General features: G+C 38.9%; 1 long non-coding RNA gene and 1 pseudogene across 1 annotated transcript; both read left to right on the plus strand.

The window, feature by feature from the left end:
* Positions 1–255: 255 nt before the first annotated feature.
* LOC102152261 lies at positions 256–1,425 on the plus strand (annotated as a pseudogene).
* Positions 1,426–16,338: 14,913 nt separating this feature from the next.
* Positions 16,339–20,999, plus strand: LOC111093166. The gene is made up of 3 exons (XR_005380898.1): positions 16,339–17,991; positions 19,205–19,265; positions 20,695–20,999. It is a non-coding gene; the product is annotated as an uncharacterized LOC111093166 (long non-coding RNA).

The raw sequence follows: 20,999 nt of genomic DNA on the forward strand, positions 1-20,999 counted from the left end.
TTCAGTCACTGGCCTCAGGGAATTTTGTCTAGTTGGGAAATAAAGTTAACAAATTTTACAATAAATAACCTGGTTACTGCTCTGGGAGCAGGGGTGGGGGAGCACTTCATACAGATGAAGCTCAGGACTGGAAATGAGAGGACATTTTGAAGTAAGTAGACTGTGTGAAGTTAGTTTTCCCCAGGAAGAGACACCTTGGCCAGTCACCCTAGTTCATGCAACGAGTTCAAAATACTGTGGTGGCAAAACCTATACATGCTTATTAGAGAGGGGAAGCTGAGTCTAGCTCAACTGTACAGTGGGGATGAATCTGACCTCTTTTGGAGGTCAATGCCAGAAAACATTCAGGCAAGCTGAAAGGAGATCTGCCTGCCTGGGAGGGAAACAAACAAAGAACAACGGTGGTCTGCTATTTTATGTGCAAATGCAGATGGAACTCATAAGTTAAGGTCAATCATTATTGGAAAATCAAAGCTGCCCAAAAGTGTGAAAGAGGACACAAGTGCATTACCTGTGATATATTAAGGATGTTTGGTTCACCAGATAATTGTTTTCAGAATGATTCTTTCAAAACTTTGTTCCTGAGGTCAGGCATTTTCAACTTAATGTTTTAGGATTCCACGAAGAGGATGTCAGGGCCATGTTACTTCTGGACAGTTCTCCGGTTCACTCTTTCACCAAATCACTAAGCAGTGAGGATGTGTGAATAAAATGCATGTTCTTTCTCCGTAACACTTCAACCTTGATTCAACCAATGCATCAAGGCATGATCTTGAGCCGCAAACGACTTTATAGGTGGAAGCAACTTGAAGAGAGTCTTGCAATTTTTGAAGAAAGTGATGATGAGCAAGATAAAGGAGAAAAAGGAGTTTCCAAGATTAAAATCTACAACATAAAAAGTGCAGTTTTTAACTGGGCCAAGAGTTGAGAAGAAGTAAAACAAATAACTATAGCAAATGCATGGGAAAATCTTTACAAAAAGGAACCTGAATATGATCTTCAAGGCTTAGAAGATGGAGATTATAGAGAAATCCTTGAGAAATGTGGGGAGTTGGAAACACATTGGCCGAGGATAGGGTGTGGATTAATGGGGATGATGAAGAAAAGGGTAGCTCCCCAAAACCAAAAAGTGGAATTACAAAGGAAGTTATTCAGAAAGGAGGAGGAGATGAAGAACAGACTGCTGAATTTCAATTATCTGCTGTAAGAGAGAGGTTGGACCACCTACTTGACTTTGTTGATGCCACACTTGAGTTTCAAAGGTTCCATTTCACACTGAAAGAGATGCAACAAGAAATAAAAAACAAAACAAAACAAAACAAAAAACCAAACAAACAGTTCCAGAGTAGAATCCATTCTAGAATTGGTAGTTTTTTGAAACCTAGGCCTTGTATTGGGTTCCTTCCATATGCCTTCAACTTCTAGTAATTAGATCTTGTGTTTAAAGTTTTCTGTAGTTGTGTGATGCAGACCTGTTGTGAATTGTCATTGTTTTTATCAACTTATTTCACTTTGCATAGCACTGCCCACTTATGTATTGTTTATAAAACATACAATTTAAAAATAAATTTGTTTCTTTAAAGTATAAAGACAAAAACTGGGATCCCTGGGTGGCGCAGCGGTTTGGCGCCTGCCTTTGGCCCAGGGCACGGTCCTGGAGACCCGGGATCAAGTCCCGCGTCGGGTTCCCGGTGCATGGAGCCTGCTTCTCCCTCTGCCTGTGTCTCTGCCTCTCTCTCTCTCTGTGTGACTATCATAAAAAAAACAAAAAACAAAACAAAACAAAAATTAAAAAACAAAAACAAACAAAATACTGTGGTGGCAAAGAGGTTAAGCTGGAGTCAAGTTTAAAATGTTCCCCTGTGAGACGCCTGGGTGGCTCAGTGGTTGAGCATCTGCCTGTGGCTCAGGGCATGACCCGGGGTCCTTGGGATCGAGTCCCTCATCAGTTCCCTGTGGGGAGCCTGCTTCTCCCTCTGCCTGTGTCTCTGCCTCTCTCTCTCTCTCTCTTTCTCTCTGTGTGTCTTTCATGAATAAATAAAATCTTAAAAATAAAATAAATAAAATAAAATAAAATAAAATAAAATAAAATAAAATAAAATAAAATAATAAAAAATTCTCCTAAGTTCTCATACTAAAGCCAGCCTTATCCTAACATCAGTGAGGAACCGCTGGGGAATTTCAATGTGCTTATACTTGAGTTTTAGAAACATTTCCCTGACTGCAGGTAGATGAAGTGGAAAATATACTGGGGTTAGGGAGTGAGGAAGATGCAGTCACAGAAATGCATGGGGAAAATAAAAATCTTCATAGAAGAATGGCTGTAGATATGGAGATTGGTAAGACTGGATTCTACCATCTGGGACACAAATCTAAGATTATTCATTAGGCACAAGCCCAGGAAGAATTTTATTCTTTTATGGTGATTCCCAGATCTTGAGATTCCTCTCCTATCATTAACATCCTTCAGTCTAAACTCGTCAAGTATCATCAAGCAATAAAGTAGTTCCTGTTTTGTCCTTATCAGCCTTATCTTACTTCTTTGCTCATTTGCTACCCACTGCCCCGCCCCCCCCAACCTCTTACCACTAAGGTTCTGAAATAGAAAATCTGGAAATATCAGAACAATTAGTACTTATCTCTTATTGAATTCCCACAAGGCACTCAAAGATGTGATGCTGTGAAAAAAATATGGTAAATTATTACTTAAATTGGCCTAAATTCTTACTTAAGAAATCTTGATCTAATACTTGTGATAAAAATAAGGAAATTATAAAAAGGTAAATAGTGTTAGAAACGAAAGTGATTTTGCAGTTAACATCAAAATAACTACCAGTTTATGCATATATATTTTTTTCAGTTCTTAAAATTGTCAGAAGTCGGGCTAGATAATAAAGCAAAATGGACAAAATGCTGATAATTATTGAAGCTGAGTGGTGTGTATCTGGGGGTTCACTATCTTATGTTCTCTACTTTTGGGTATGTTTGAATATTCTGTAATATAAATTTTCTTGAAAATGTTATGGCAGTATTTTGTGTGATGAGTATTCATAACTGGGAAATCATATTTTAATTTTGCTAAATTACTTGATCAATTTGGATTTGTGGGTCTGTGGGATTCACATGTTAAGTTTCTTGAAGACCATTTTACATTTATGTATTTATTTAAGTCCCGATTTGTTTCAAATTATTGATGTGGCCCATAACATATACTAGAGTGATCTCTTAATCCTAAAAAACAAGATATATTTGGGATCCCTGGGTGGCGCAGCGGTTTAGCGCCTGCCTTTGGCCCGGGGCGTGATCCTGGAGACCCGGGATTGAATCCCACATTGGGCTCCCGGTGCATGGAGCCTGCTTCTCCCTTTGCCTATGTCTCTGCTTCTCTCTCTCTCTGTGTGACTATCATAAATAAATAAAAATTAAAAAAAAATAAAAAAATAAAAAAACAAGATATATTTCCCAAAATAGAGTAACTGAACCTCACAGAATAATTTTCACAAATAACTAAATATGTAATTGCATTTCACATTTTGCTTACTAATGACATTTTGAAGTAGTGATGATTTATTCCTACTGCTTCTTAAATCAAAAAGATTTATGAAAAATTCAAGGTGAAAGTCACCTTAATTAAAACTGTGGAGAAGATGGCATGAATTGCTTTTTCTCTTTTTGTTAGAAAACATTCTAAAGCAATTAAACAAGACTCAAGAATTGTAGACTCAGCACTAGTTAATGTAAGTGACCACTCTCCAATGTGTTCCGCCAGTGGCAAGATTGTATATACATTGGAAAAGAAAGAAATGATAACCCAGATTCTCTTTGAGACCTACCGATTCAAATAGTCTATAGTTGTTCATTTTCCAAATTTTTCATTAAGAATAAAAGTAAACACTGATGCATTATTGGGACGATACCCAAGCCAAGGGAAGAGCCCCACCCAGGATACAAAGGATCAGTTCTGAAGAGATTATGCTGGAATTCTGTGTTTTGTCTGAAATTCAGAAAGCATTTTCTCATGGATGCAATTTTTCTCATGGTGAGTTGGATCCCAGAAAAGTCCACAACCTTAATTTAACATGGAGTAGAAGTGCGACATGTACTGATGATGTTAGCAGCATACAATGCCAATGTGTTGGAATATTCTGACTCAATGATCTCCTCTTACTCCAGGAGTAAAACTCAAGCCCCTTACTCTCCCAAAATGCCTTTTTTGTCCTGCTTTCTACTTCCTCTCACACCTCCCCTCATGCCACTCTCCTCTCACCTTCTGTGCTCCAATCACATTGGTTTTTCTTGAGATCCTTGAATAAGTCACGTGTGTTCCCACCTTAGAGCATTGGAGCTCCTTCTTTCCTCACTTAGATGCTAGTCTTTCTGATATTAGGAAGACTGGTTCCTTCTTGTCCTTCAGACGTTCAAAAAAATATATATATATATCACTGGGAACACCTGCCTAGTAGACTCAACTTAACTATTAGGTTTTTTCTGACACCCAATGTAAATTAACCACCTAGTCATTCTATTCTGTTATCCTGTTTTAATTCTTTGTAAAGCTCCAAAAATCTATCATTCAATACTTTCTTGTTAATTTATTTGTCTATTATATATGTCCTTCTACTAGTATGTAATCCTTGCATCCCACAGCCTAGAAGAATGACTAACAATAGTGGCTCCCCAATGCATGAGTCAGTGAATTCAAAAAATGAATTCTACAGAACTACTGTAGGTGGTAACAGAGACTCTGTTACCAGAATATTCATTCAGAGTTACATCCTCGGGAGCCAAGACCACATCGTCTGTATCAGCCCTGGTAGTTTCAAGGCACTAGAGTTGTCTCCAACATTCTGGGATCAGAGAAATGGTGCTGGAGACCTGCCTCTGAATATAGGGGCTGGTGGTGGGATGGTGTGAAGATTAAGGACAGCACCGTGGCTGATGGCAGAGAGCTCTTGGGCAGTTTTCTCTCCTTCTTATTTTGCCTCTGCCTTTTTTCTCCCCTTCATTCTCACCAACCAAGAGCATGGCCAGGACAGAAGCCAGCTACCAACATTAACTGGCCAGCGAAGGATAAATCTTCTCTTTTTCCTTATCTCCTGTCCTTCTTCTCTTTCTCTCTTCCTTCTCCCCACTCACTTCCCCTAATTTCCTCTATTCTGCGCTCCCTTTTCTTGCAGGCTTCAGCTGGTGCTGCTAGTGGTAAAGCTGGAAACTCAGACTGTGCCAAGCACCATGTCTGGCATGCAGTAAGTGCACAAAGAATGCTTGTTGACTGACTGAATGAATGAATTGACAGATTCCATTCTGCAGCCAGTGGAATGTTAGAAGCAGATTATTACAGTATATGCCAAGTAGGACAGAGTCTAAAACTTTGCCTAAGTCAAAACACATTACTTCTCTGACTTTCTCGAGGCACTAGCAGACTTGTCACTTGGCTGCTGAAAGGCCTTCGATTAGTTGGGTGTGATGATTTTTTTTGTGAAGCTGACAGGATTTATGAGAGACTCAATTTTGAGAGATTTAAAAGGAAAAGTTTCAAGTAGAAAACTCTGTGAATTCAACTGTTTTAAAAGAATAACTCCTTACAGTAATAGGTAATGGCTACTATTCTTAACTTTCTAAACTGACTATTTTGATTGGGTTAAGACCTCTTTTTTCCTTCAAGGAGACTTCCTTCACTAGATGCTCACATACTATTATAGTCTTTTCTAACAATCATTGAAAGAAGGAAAATTCAATGATAAAGTTTAGTGGCATAGTTGATTGACTCTGCTTCTGAATCAGGATTAATCTGCCTGTATGGACTCATGAGACCAGACTACTCATCTGCTCAGTTGCGTTCTTTTTTTTTTTTTTTTTTTTAAGATTTTATTTAAAATCTTACACAGAGGCAGAGACACAGGCAGAGGGAGATGCAGGCTCCATGCAGGGAGCCTGATGTGGGACTTGATCCCGGGACTCCAGGATCACACCCTGTGCTGAAGGCAGGCACTAAACCACTGAGCCACCCAGGGATTCCCCCCTCAGTTGCATTCTTAAATGTATCTATTTGTATTTTCTAGAATCATCCAAGAAAAGGAGTTGCCAGTTTAGCAGGTCTCTTTGTCTCCATGCCCTGACAAGGATATATGACCTGACTGTGCCAGGGAGAAGACTCTAGCTCACTTAGCAGCTTCTTTGCCTTTGGATTCTCACACAATGACATCACTTAGAAGCAGCTGCCTCATCGAAGTCATGAAGAAGGTGGGAACCCTCATGCCTGCTGAGTTTTCTGGAATAATGGGCAGCCTGAGGGCCAGTTGCAGTAAAGTCTTCTGTGCAAAACTTCTCTTAAAACTAGTGAGAAAATCCTTGGGTGCCTGGGTTGTTCAGTCAGTTAAGTGTGGAACTCTTGATTTCAGTTCAGGTCATGATCTCAGGGTAATTAGATCCAGCCAAGTGAGGCTCCATGCTCAGTGCTCAGTGGGGAGTCTGCTTGAGATTCTCTCTCTCCCCCTTCCTACTTGGGTCATGCAATAAATAAATAAATAAATAAATAAATAAATAAATAATTTTTTAAAAACAGTGAGAAAATACTGTAAAAAGCCACTTTTACTTTTACCTAGAATTCAAGCAAATTTCAGTGTTTAAGACTTGGGTAAAGTCTCGGCAATTGGAAATTGGGATTCACCATAATTTTTAGGCTTCAATCTACAACGATTTTTAAGGACTGTTTTTGGGTATGCTTGGGTTTCACATTATGCCTCCAGTCTTACCCTGTGCATAAAAGAACAAAAGAACTCTGAAAGAAGTTTAGGAATTGAAGTGATCACCTGGGTGTCAGCCTAGCCTGCACTTTTCTCCTGCCTCCCATAGCAGTCTGTTCTCCCAGTGAGGTTTACCTTCCTGTTGGGTCCAGTGGGGAGCCCTGATTGGTCAGAGCCATTCAGGTCGGGTTCACCCTCTGGCCACCATGATTGGCTAAGGTACCCAGGCATAGACCAATCAGGACATGCCATTTCTCTGTCCACAGGGATTATTTCTCAATGAGTGCAAGGCCCAATTCAAACTAAGGAGATGAGAGGTTTTCTTAAGGAGAGGTTTGCTTGCATTTCAGAGAGTAACTCAAAGAAATGATCTCTTCCTGAATATTATGCTCACCAATGTGACATCTGGAATGTATGAACCATTTCCCTTCTATTAAGGGAGCCATCTGAAGGTAAAGCCAAAATATGGAGGAATACCCAGCCTGGAATGGACACTGTGAAGCCACCAGCATCTGGTGATTGATTCAACCTCCTGTTACTGTTTAAACCACTTTGGAAAGGATTGTTTGTGACTCACAACAGAAAACACTCTAAATGTCATATGTATAAACTGTTATTATAATACTTCTCTTAAATTTCATTTGTCATTAATATCGATCAGGGTTGCACGAATGATTCACACAAGGAAATTCTTTGGCTTGAAAGGTCAGATCTAGAGTAGAACCTAAGCAGAGTTGTAATTTAATATTTGATGACTCTGACACTGAATTCTGCACATCAGTAAAAATATATTTATTTTAAAGATTTATTTATTTGAGAAAGAGAGAGAGAAAGCATGCAGTGGGTAGGGGCAGAGGGAGAGGGAGTGAAAAACTCAAGCAGACTCTGAGATGAGCTCAGAGCGGGTGAGGGGCTGGATCTCACGACCCTGAGATCATGATCTGAGCAAAACCAAGAGCCCACACTCAACTGACCATGCCACCCAGGTGACCCTCAGTAAAAAGATTGAGTTATTCTAGTAAGTATATCTCAGGTTTCTTCCTAATATAAATATGTAGTTCATCTAATTTTAAAATCATTATAGCAGGTAACCAGAGATATTGTCAGAACATTTAAAAAATAATTGAATATATATTCAAAGAGGAACAATTCAAGACCTTTTAGGAACTTTGTTTTGCCTTGACAGAATTAAGTATCAATCTTCTCTGGAAATAACTATGAAAAATCAATAAGCATATTAGTTGGAAGGGTCTCTATTAATAGAAAAACAGTGGATAATTGTTGCTGTAGTGTCAAAAAAGCATTAAAATGCATACTTTACAAGTAAATAGTCACGTTTAAAACATCTATTTCTCCTTTGTGGAGAAAATTAGAGTTAGATGGGAAAATGAATCCTAAACTGCTAATTTAGCTGAAGTATAGTCAATAATTGAAATCAATTGAAGCTTTAATTGCATCCTATTCTGTGAATGCATTTGCTTGCATCATTACTCTTGGGGTAGAAAGAAAAAGCTGACTTAAGTAGCTTTACAAAAATTGCTTAATAATTAATTCACCTTCTCAAAAGTGGCCAGAGCACTCAATGAGTGAGATAAACTCTGAGGATAACAAAACTGAATTAAACATGCCTGTTATGGGTAATCCTGACTGATCTCTTAGTTTGTTTCTTCTTTTCTCTGTAGAATTGGATTAGTAGTCATAACAGGCAACTCTGGCTTGTATTTGAGTTCTGTTATTGCATTTCATTTTTGCCTAATGAAATGGGTTATAGAAAGTATAATTTTCATTCTCTTTCTGAGGTCTAAAGGCATTGGCATATCAATCAGATGAAAAAACAAATAATTTTGAGGATTAATTACTATCTCTAGTGATGCTGAAGAAACTCCTGGCGCTTTGTGCTACTATAGCTGTGTTTGTGACTATGTTTTGCTTGTAACTGATCCACATACCTTCATGCATTAAAGTATTCAAACTGAGGATAGTCAATATAGTTGAAAGATAGATTAAAAGACCTTTGAGTATTATAGTACAAGAAAGCGGAATACCAGAGTCAGTATGTTCCTATGAGTCTTAGTTTTATATTTTTAGCTAGACACTGCTTGACCAGTTGAATAAGAAATAGAATAAGGAGTTATATTTCAAATACTAGGATGATAGCTGATTGTGTTAATGTTTGTATTTTGGAGGTTTCAGTAAATATGCAGTACCCACAATAGTTCTGGTAACATAATATGCACTTAATAAATTCCTGCCAAACAAATTAATTAGAATCACAATGAATAGATCGCCATTAGTATAACCTGACTATGTTCATCAAGGATTTGAGTAGGTTTAAAAAAATACATACAGTAATAATACACTCTATGCTAGTTAATTGAATTTAAAAAAAAAAAAACATAAAATAAAAAAGTGATTAAAATAAGTGAATGAGAGAAATTAAGGCAAAGGGAAAGCACAGGCAGGAAAATAGTAAATCTATGGTAAGATTGGTGTGCAGAAGTGCATATGTGTAGTTGCTAGAGGTTGGCAACAATTGTCTCTGTGCTTCCTAGTGGCCAAAGCAAAGAAGGAAATAGGACCAATTACATGGAAATTGGTGTTCTTGAGATAAAACAAAACCAGTTATGCAAAGGAATCTCAGCCTTTCTTTGACCAAGAGGCCTGGGAGTAATTACTGATGGGTCCTCATTTATGTAATAACCATCATCAACATTGCCAGACTTGCAGTTAAGTAAAACTAACTCATAAGGGCCCCAAACAGTACAATTTAAGCATGTAGTTCTTTGATAAGGAACACTGTACTATGATGGTAAAGGGAACTCACTTTGGGATCAGACATGTTGATATGAATACTAGTTTTTATACTAGCTATGCCTCTTCTGTAAAATGATGATAATTAACAACTACCTCTGACATCACTATCAACACACAATTAGGCATGTGTCTTAGCACAGTGGCATAGAATAAGCACTCAAGGGTTGGTTGTTTTTATTTTTATTTTCTGTTTTAGTCTGGAGAAAACATTTAGAATAATAGGAGAAGTGAATGTAAGTACTAACTTTCTTAATGAGACTTTTATTGAGTTGTAGAGAAGATTGGAGTTGTCATTTCGGCCCAGAACCCAAAGTGCAGATAGGTAATCGATTATGGAGCAAGAGGCAGACAATAGGGGTAAAGTTCCTCTCACTGTGAAAATGCCTGAAAGGAATGGACATCCCTCAGAACCTGCAGAAAGGTGGGCAACAGAACTACCCTGCAACCAGAGGCAGTGTTAAATCTGCCTCAGAAAACGGCTCTCCTTCTGCTCCAGTATGTGGATCAGTAGTGTTGGAGTCCTCAACGTCCTGGGCCATATGTTATGACTGCTAATAATGTGTCCTGGACACTTCTCAAAGCAAAAGTTCTATCATTGTTCATGTGACCACAGAAATACTTCACAAAAAAGTCACTTAGAGAACATAAAATTGTAAACAAGGTAGCTAAATAGTAAAGCCTCTCACATAAGAGATGGGCTGGATGAGAATCAATATTCATTTGTTAATTTTTGTCAGTCTACAAAAGGCTTGAACATAGAGGCACTTATAAAGGAAGAAGTGGCAAAAAAATATTTTTTTGTTGTTGTTGATTTCAATTACCTCTACCCACATATCTAAGCAATTATTGGAATAAAACTTGAGACCTCTGGAGAAGGAGCCCTTTGACCTTCTTCCTGGAACCACACCGTTTCCTAGTCCCTTGCCCACCTTGTGCCAATCTCTGAGACCATGCCTCTTAGCTCTTCTGGGGAAAACAGACATTTTGAACTGGAATACAGGTTTCAGATCTCAGCTTTAATCCTGACTTGGAGAGATGAATGTAAGCCATGTGTCATACACAGTCTCATGGAATCTAAATGCTGGGGACAGAGAGGGCAATTCTTTCCTAGGGAAATTTCTGTAGATAAGGTGAAGATAAAGCTGAGTCCAAAATATTGGTTTCAGTAGGAACAAAGCAAGTACAAACCTGACTCTGAGGGAGAATCAATTCCAATGAATGTGGAAAACAGTCTCAGAACAGAACACATCTCAGTTACTTGCAATTAATTGACTTTAAAAATCACAAAGATTAAAACCCATCCAGTGGCCTTTAAAAATCGAGTCCGTGACTTAGGGAATACTATATATTTACACAGTACAGGTAACCTGGTTTTCCAAGTGGAGGGGTATCTCAGGGAGATTTATTATCCTTTGAGAAACAAGTGAAATTTCATATGGGATGCGAACCTGTGCACAGATCTTGCAGTATTCACTGAAGGCATTTAGCATAGAAGGAGGACCTCCAAAGTAGCTCATAAGAAGAAAGGAAAGTGATTACACTCCATTCCTCTGCATCACTGAAATATTTATTAGAGATGTAAGAAAACTCGGGGCCAAGCAGCAGCACATCGCTTCAGTTACTTTACAAGATCTTTTAAGAAGAGCTGTTTGGGGTAAAAGGGCAATTTTGGGTAAAGAAGACTTTCTTACTATCTGTTACATTACAGAATATTTTGTTCTCTTTTAGCCACCTCTAAAGACTCCTGGGTGACTTCCGTGTTATAAGAGGTTTGTAGAGCCGAGGCAAATATGTTGGGTGGAGAGAGGATTGGGGCTCAAAGGTAATAGTGACCCAAAAAAGTTCAGGAGAGTTTTTAGGTGACACCAGAACAGAAAATGAAAGTTCTAGTTTCCTGCATAGTGACAAATCCCAGAGGAACCGAAAGGGGCTCTGGATTGAGACAGAGCCAGATTGTCACTTTGTCATTTAATCTGAATTAAAGCACAAGCTAAATTTTGTTTAGCGTCCTATGAAACCTCATAGAGAATTAGTGCTTAGGTTGTCGTAGATCACTCAAAAACTCAAAGGAGAGTTTTTAAAAATAGAGGTTCTGTTCCAAGTAATTCTGTAACACTGAAATACATTTCTACTTTGAAATGTCAGCTAATAAATAAAGTCTGACCTTGGGATGCTTTTCAGGGGGTGTATTAATGAATGTCTGAATCAATTCTTTCTTGAAACAGTCTTTGGAACAATTGGTTATCTTTAGATTAAAATGCGACTTTACATGTAAGTGTGTTTTAAGTGTAACATATCTTGTGTTTTGCAAACTAAATGTCTCAGATTTTGTGTTTCTTTGGAGGATAGAAATGTTGAATGAGTTTTGGGTTGGTTCCGGAAACTTTAAAAGTATTTGGGTAAAAAGTAGTGTACAGATACCTTAAGAAGAAAACCAGTAGCTTTAGATGCTGGTGTTTAGTTTCAGTCACAAGCTTTTCCATTAAAAAGAAAGAAAGAAAGAAAGAAAGAAAGAAAGAAAGAAAGAAAGAAAGAAAGAAAGAAAGAAAGAAAAAAAAAAAAAAAAAAAAAAAAAAAAAAGATTTCCAGAGGGCCAATAGGCGGCCACATGCAGGATTCCTGAACAGTGGAACTTCCTACTTGATTCTGATCTTTTCCTTGCACAATAACAATCGCAGAAGTTTGAAACTGCCCCTTAACCACTGCAACACTTAATGACTTTCTCCCTTGAAAAAAACTGGAGCAATGCTTGACATCCTTTGTGTGATCCAACATTGTTTTTGTTTTGATCACATTCCATTGGGAAACAACCACTTAGCCAAATTTACATCAACACTTCCTATGGTAGCTGTTGGAAACTAAACACAGGCAAAAGTGGTGCTATCTATCGCAGTTCTTGTCGCCTATGAAAAAGAAGTAGATGTATTTTGACTCTTCCTTTCCACACTTTTCCCTGTGTTTAAAAATATTTTGAAGAAATGATGAAGTGTTGGCATTTGTTCATCCTTAAGAATCCACGAAGTAAAAGACATTGTACTGAGCTGTTTCCTAGGGCTGCTGTAGCAAAGTACCACAACTAGGTGGCTGAAAACAACAACGGAGTATTGTCTCACGGTTTTGGGTGTCTGTCGGCAACAAGGCATCAGCAGGGCCATGCTCCCTCTGACAATGTTGGAGAATCCTTCCTGGCTCTTGCTTGCTTTGGAGGTCCACCAGCGTTCCTTAGCACTTCCCTGGGAGGTAGGCACATCCATCACTCTAACCTCTGTCTTCACATAGTGCTCCCCGGTGTGTTTTCATGTAATCTCTCCTCTGTGTGTCTATTTCTGTATCCAAATCCCCCCTTTTTACAATGACACCAGTCATGTTTGATTAGGGTTCACCCTAATGGTCTCATTTAAGCGTGGTTACCTGTGTAAAGATCCTATATCCAGGGATGCCTGGGTGGCTCAGCGGTTGGGCACCTGCCTTTGGCCCAGGGCGTGATCCTGGAGTCCTGGGATTGAGTCCCACATCCGGCTCCATGCATGGAGCCTGTTTCTATCTCTGCCTGTGTCTCTGCCTCTCTCTCTCTCTCTGTTAATTAATAACATAAATTTAATTTATTAAATTAATAAACACATTTAAAAAAATTAAAAAAGATCCTATTTCCAAGTAAGGCCATGGAGTGAGTTTAGTATTTCAACATACTGTTTGAGGGAAACACAAAACACAACTCATAACACATGCCACCTATACATCTTTCTGAATAATCGTGATGCACAAGGTACTATGCTCAGATTTAGAGAATACATATAACCTTTGGTTTATAGCTGTAAGATGTTCTCTATTTATGGCAACAGGTTGTGGGGCTTGCATAGGAAGAGGATGGAGAGTTGCAGAGCTGCCCCCACAATGCCGAATGTCCTCTGGTTGATAACATCGACAATGGGCCACCAGTCAGTTCTCAGTCCCTGTAGACCTATTCTCTTCCACTGCTCCTGAGTGCCCTCCTGTCACCCAATAATGCTCAAATCCCATTATTCCTGTCAAGAATTTGAGCTGAGCCTTCTAATTGCTGGTAGTTTGAGGCTACGTGACACTATTTGAGGTGGGAAAAAATGTTTTGAGCATGAACAAGTGCAGATCCACATATATGCCAAGCATAAGGGAGACCGTACCTGGGCCAGCCTGGCTGAGGTCTGTGTGGAGAGCCCTTGCATGCAGGATGCACACTCCCTTCTTTACTTGCTATTTCATGTCTGTATAGTCAATGTGTGTTGTCTTTTGAACTGTGCTATAACCCTCCACATTTCTTTGAATGCCTGTGAATTAAGACGGAAAACTCTGATTTCCTTGTGTAAATCATTACTGTGCAATATTTTGGCATGTAGGGATAAGACCACAGGGTTTAACATCAAAGAGAATTCCTCCCTGTGGAAGGAAACTGAAACAACACTAAGTATTATCTTTCTGCGCTGAAGTCCTAGAGTATTTTATTGTCTGTGACTGCTTTTTGAAAGTTATATAAGTCACTTACTTGCGATTATTTTATGATATGTCTATGTCTTATCTCCAAATAATAATACATGGACATTTGGAAGACAGGAGTGAAGCCTTATTATTGCATTTCATCCATTCTCAGATGTAATTTTTGCCTCTATATTTTAACATCGCTGAAAGCAGGATGTGTCATACGATCGGCAGGTTGTTACCATCACTGTTGTGACAGAGTTGTCGTGGGTGAACTTGGGTTTACATGGGTGAACTTGGTTGTAGCTCCTGATGATATCACATCAGCTGAGTTATAGGCATGATGAATAATACACACTTCCAATTTAGTCGTCACTTAAATAGAAAGATTACATTATAGTTCAGCAATAAAATAAAAATTATTTATATATAGACGTGCACAGAAATAAAGGGGTAGGGCATAAATTAAATGGTAGTGAAATAGATATTAGTGATTGGAGTGGTGACTACAATTCCATATTTTCTTGCAAAGCAACAAGTAAGCCTTTTAAATGACCTAGGAAAGGAAGAGGGTGACAAGTGGTTGAAGCTTTGTCATATTTTGTACTAAAATGTGGGCCAAAGAACAGCTTATCATATCCAAGCAAGGCGACCAAAGAAAGAAGACATTGCCAATTTCTTCCCAAAATATAAAAGAAAATCCAACGCAATGAGAATTGGTATGACCAACTCATGCATCCATGTAATCAGCATGGCATGATTGTTTCATTGGTTAGTTGGAGGTGTTTCTCCTTTCTCAGTTGACATGAAATTATAACTAAGATCATCATGGAGCCAATGAAATGTAGTATTTCTTTGCTCTCTCCATGAGTTCTAGCCCTTACACTTCTTGGGAAGACAGAAAATATTTATTGATTAGTTGCCTAGGTTTTACTGATTAAATGGAAAGGTCACCCCATTATTGTGGCTGGCAGGGTGGAGGCTGAGTCCATGTGTGAGAGAACAGGCTGGTATTGCCCTAGTCTGTTCGGTTGTGTGCATCTTGAGAGAAGGGTAAGCGTGGAAATGGAACAGGTTGGCAATCCATGCTGTCAGTTACCATCCTTCCAGCATGTTGTCACCGCGAGCCCCTCAGTGATGCCCGGGGAAAGCCTTGTCATGATATTTCTCTTTCTATTCAGCTTAGAAGCCTCTACTTTTAGCTTAATCCATGTACATAAGTACATGCATTGGTTCAGTTCAATAGCTAATTCTATCTCATTCACAAATGACTTTTTCTTAACGTGTTTATTGAATCATAGGCTAATATTACATTTCTAAGAATGGCTCTTTGGTTACCCCTCTTTTTAGTTTGCTGTGCACCTTTTCATACTCTTGCATTGTATAGAGGGAGGATGTCTTCCCCACCTTCGGGGTGTACATCCTGAGGCATCACGGCTGCTAAGCTTTGTATCGGTATTCCCACCATTCAGGATGCATAATTTTGATGCCGCTAATATCCATAAAGCAATCACTCTTAATATTTTATTAAATATCTAGATGATAATCTCAAATTTCATAAGAGATTGTAACAGTACTTCCATTTTGCTTGCTTTTAATAAAATGCCTATTAATTTCTCCTTGTCCTCTCACCTGCAGGATTCATCAAAAAGTTCCATATGCTCTAACCTTTGTGTTTTCTCTCCTTTAAATACTAAGCATTTATATTTGCATAAATGGGTAACGGAATTAATATTTATTTCAATATGTGTATCAGATACCTGTACCATATGTTCTGGGGTCCTCTAATGCTTCTTCATTGTTTAATCCCGAGAATAACTATACAAATGACACGTAGGTATTGGGAACTGTAGTGTTACCATCACTGTTGTGACAGAGTTGTCGTGGGTGAACTTGGGTTCAAATGGGTGAATTTGGTTGTAGAAGTGTATGAAAGTGTATGAATTACACTTAAAAATTTAAATACGAGAAAAGAGAGACACAAAACGTTTGCATAGCTAAACTTGGTAGATACAGGACACTCTAACCCTAAAAGTCGGTTTCTTTGTTTAAACCTGTGTGAAACCTTATTAAAGTGTGAATTGAGCAGTAAATATCCTAGAACACTAAAGAGTTCTAGAATATTAGATTCCAAAATGAGTCTCTTTATGATAATAGTAACTATACTGATAATTAAAATTCACCGAGTGCTTCTTTTGTGCCAGGTAAGGATATAAGTTCTTCTTGAGTATTTCATGAACAAAAGAGCTTCGAGATAGAACTCATTATCTTCTTCATATTACAAGCAAAGAAACAGAGGCGCAGAGAGTTGAAGTCATTGGTCTCAGTTTACAGAACTCATCAACAACAGTTCGGATCCAGACTCAGACAGTTAATCTTAGAACCTTCACACTCCATCACTCCAAGTCCCATCTTTTTTTCACTTCACAACTTAAGAAACAAAAGCCCAGAGGACAGGTCTTTGGTTAAGAGTTGCCAAGGATTTTGAGTAGTGTGGTTCGTTACTTTCAGGCTTTAGGAAGTTGGTACATCTTGGGATAGCTTGGGATTTCCAATCAGTAAATAGAAGTAAATAGAAGTAAATGGCAGCTGTGAATATATCCCTCTATTCTATATTTTTTGTGTTTTGCCCCCTGATGACACAATGAACCAACTTCAGTAACTATCTCACACACACTCACATACATACACCCAGACACATACACACTCATACCCCCACGCTCACACATACTGCCACACACAGATGCACATGCACACGTGAGTTTCCTTCTGCAAAGTCTTTACTCATGAAGTTTTATTGTCTAGAATACCCTTCCTCGAGTCCTATTCTACTCCTCTCTCTCACCTCACTCTGATTACTCACACACATCCTACCAGAACCAACTAAGGAGTATCCTCTTTGGGAAGCTTCCATTTGTCCAGCAACCCCTCTGCCTCCAGCCCCAGGCTGGGGTAGAGGAACCTCCACTGTGCCTCCACAAGAATGCTCAGGCATTGTTATTGGATCAATCAGGCTGCCGTGATGAGTCTTCTCTTGGTCAGCTTCTTCAGGGCAGAGAGTTAAGTACTGAATTATCCATCCTGGGGTGTATGCTTGACACACAGCGGCCTTTTATAAAACATGTGTTTGAGGGTAATGGGTGAAAGCGGTGATGGAGAGTAAGGAGTGCACTAGTCGTGATGAGCCCACGAGTGCACGGAACTGTTGAAGCACCATATTGTACAACTGAAATTAGTATAACATTGTATATCAACTACACTGGAATTTAAAATGAGAAAAAGCATGTGTTGAATGAACAAATGAGATGAGTGCATAAATGAATGAATGAAAACGAAACATGGGACGAGGCTGGAGAAGAACTTTTGTCACTAAGCCACCTCATGCCATCTAGATTTTATGATATGGGTCGGAAGTGCTTAGTCATATATTTTGAGGGCATTTTTTTCAGTCTGTTCAGCCAAGAGACTTCCTAAATGGGGAGTGGTAGAGGGCTTGAAGCAGGTGTGGAGGAGCAGTGGCTGTCATGAGAGAAACTGCCTGGTCAGTTTCTGGAAATATTCCCCTTCTGGTGACAGCATCCTGAGTCAGGTGAGAAGGCCGCTTAACCCAAGATGCCAGGTTTCATGCAACCCACGGCCACCTGGAGAGCTACTCAGCGGTTTTATGTGTTTTATGGGGAAAAAATTCATCTGCATGTGTATTAAAAGTGATCAAACAAGAGAAAAAAATATATAATGGTGTTTGAAGCTGTGAAGTAGAATGTTCTGAACTGTGGGAAGAAAGCTCATATAACCTTCAAGCCAGCCTCCTCTCTACTGGTTGGCAAAACGTTAAAGACATTTTTTTCTTTTCCAAGGACTTTTACAAGTGGATTGGTGTTTGACTAAATCAGACTGTGGACTGTGCTGCCAGTTTTCACTGCCTACTCACTGTGGGGGCTGTGGAGTGATTCGAACAAAAAAGACTGTCTACTAAAAAGTGAGATTACCAAAAATGTTATGAAAAATTGATAATACATTAGAAAAAAACCTGAGTGCAATGTATTTTTCACTGAAGAGGAGAGAAATGTCTCCCTATTAGTTAGTCTAGTGAAAGGAAAACAGCTCTGGACATGGAATTCGAAATCTGGACCTGAACATAAGCTCTCCCTTCCACTGGCCGCAATCTTGGACAAGTTATTCCATTGCCTTGAATGTTGGTTTCCTAATCAATAAGATGGCAAAATAATGCTTACGTCACAGGGTTATGATAAGCAAATGAATCAATGTAAGGAAAAAATAAGTTGATGTCTGAGACCAACTCAATAACATTCATATCTTTTGTTATTTAGTGGAAATAAATAATTGAAAAGCTACAGTGTTTACCAAAACATGTCTTTTTTTTTTTTTTGAGTCAATAATCTCAACCACAGTTTTAATCAAGAACAAAATTAAATATTAGGTTCCTAATACGTTTTTAATATGGTATTTAAAATTTTTTCAATATTTACTAATCTTCAGCAGAAGGCGCTCAGTGGGATTGGTTGAGAATCCTTGCACAAGGGAAGAGCAACATTATAAATACAACCCAGGACGGGGTCAGTGGCCAGATGATCTCACAACTTGGCCTCATTATCCTGGGCATTCATCAAAAAAGAGGGAAGGAAACAGAGAATAATGCAGCTGAGTGGTGTAGAACTCTTTTAAATCAGTGACTCCCGGGTTAAAAAGAAGAAAACCAACACAACAAATCCCCAAATGCGAACTCCTTGGTCCCACTTCAGTTCTGAAGAATCAGACTCTTTGGGAGTAGAGCCAGGATCTCTATATTTTTAATAGGTTCTCTGGCAATTCTTATGATCCCCTCGGAGATGCACTGTCAGAAGTAATATCCCGAGGAGGCCCTGTCGTAATACTTGGAGATTTATAGTAGTTTTTTCTGATGTCACTAATCGTGATTCTAAAGCCCAAGGTGTAGCAAAAGATATTTGTCAGGTATGCAAAATTCTGCTAGAGCGAAAGTGTGAAGACTATTCATCAGTTATGTAAGATGTCATTTTTTTTTTCTTTCACTTATTAACATGTGATCTCCTTTTGCATCTTAATAGACTCTTAGTAATGGTATTTTAGAACTTCTTTTATGTTGATGTAGTGCTTTCTTCATTCAGGAAACATATCTGTGAGTGAGGCTTTATCATTAAATTGTTTTCTAGGTAGCAGCACTGCTGAAGCTCCCTACTTTTGATGCCTAATCTGTACAGCTCTGAGAAGCAGGTACTATTATTACCCCTGAGCGAACACATAGAAGAGATGAATGATTTTCCCATAATCACGCAGCAAGTATCAGTGCCGAGATTTGAGCCCAGATAGTTTGGTTTTCAAGGCTCCTCACTCTTACTATCATTAGGAGGAAATTCATTCATTCAAAAATGTTTATTGCTCATGTATTACATGGCAGGCAATGTGCTAGGCACCAGGGGAATATAACTATGCCTAAAAAATATTCCTGCCTTCCAGTTGCTTGCAGTCTAGCATGAGAGACAGGCACGGAAACAGGCAGCCACCGTGCAGAGTTCAAAGTAAGACAATGAGGGAAGCCCTAGGAACTATAAGGGCAGGCTGATCACCTGGACTAGGATTAATCACACCCTGGTTTAGCGTTGGCCTTGGAGCCTAGGCTACCTGTATTTTAATTCCATACATACGGTGTGATAGCCAAGGGCATATGGTTTTAACACATCATGCCTCAGTTTCCCCCACTCGAAGATGGGGTTAATATTGGTGTCCAAGTCATAAAGTCATCATGAGAAAAGAACACAGTAGCACTTGCGGGTTATAAAGCATAAAGCGAGGGCTCAATACACATTGACATACACAAACTATTGAAGGCATCTAAACTTAGGGCTGGGGACCCCTGGGTGGCTCAGACATTGAGCGCCTGCCTTTGGCCCAGGGCGTGATCCTGGAGTCCCGGGATGGGGTGTGATCCTGGAGTCCCGGGATGGGGTCCCACATTGGGCTCCCTGCAAGGAGCCTGCTACTCTATCTACCTGTGTCTCTGCCTCTCTGTGTGTCTCTCATGAATAAATAAATAAAAAATCTAAACGGAGAGCTGAAGGTTGTCTAAGAATGAGCCCGGGAACAGAAGAGATCATCTAGGTCTGTTCAATCTGATAAGATCTTGCATTGCCAATACCCTTTTGCAATGCTAAAAGCCTCCCTCACTAGAAACACATGCATAATACAAACCTTGAAAAAAAAGTTAAATTACTCGTCTGGCAGGGAACTATATAATATACTCATCCTCTGTTGATTGGCCAATTGACAAAGTGAAATAAATAAGAATGAAAAAATATTTAAGTTTTCACACAGAATTCTTGCCCCCCCCCCTTTTTTTTCTCCGAGACCTTGTGTGCAAAACCTTTGCTATCCTTACTGATTATTCTTTGTAATCCTAAGAATCTCCAAAACAGCCTTAAGGATATGATGTATTTTTCCCTCCTACTTCTTTTTTCCTCCAAGGTTTATCTATTCCATAATTATATTTAGTTCAAAGTTCAAATCTCAGACTCATTGAAAAAAATATGTAGATTTTTAGTATTCCCTTAGAGAAAAATCCTGGTCTGCATTTTCCTTGTTTTGTTAAGCCATTTGTTTAAGATTTTTAAAACTCAATTTCTACTATGACGTTTTTTCATGACAGCACTGCTCCATTCCCCTGGAGAGGCCTGGATCAAGAAAGAAGTGAAATCTAAACAGTTCAATGACAATTCGTGGTATTATTTAGCCCTTGCTGACATCTAATAGAATTAGGTATAGCATTTATCAGGTCAATTTCTTTTCCTTGGACTGACAGATGGGCAAACTAAAACTTGAAAATAGAGAATAAATGATACTGGCAGATGAAATCTGGCAAGTAACTGAAGTTCTGTATGAACTATGTCACCTCTTACTTAGGTCAGGCAAGGTGAAATTGGAGATTATATCCTTGGTGTCCCTTCTTCAATT

This window comes from Canis lupus, chromosome 29 (genome assembly GCF_011100685.1).
Source record: "Canis lupus familiaris isolate Mischka breed German Shepherd chromosome 29, alternate assembly UU_Cfam_GSD_1.0, whole genome shotgun sequence".
In the NCBI taxonomy this organism is placed as follows: domain Eukaryota; kingdom Metazoa; phylum Chordata; class Mammalia; order Carnivora; family Canidae; genus Canis; species Canis lupus.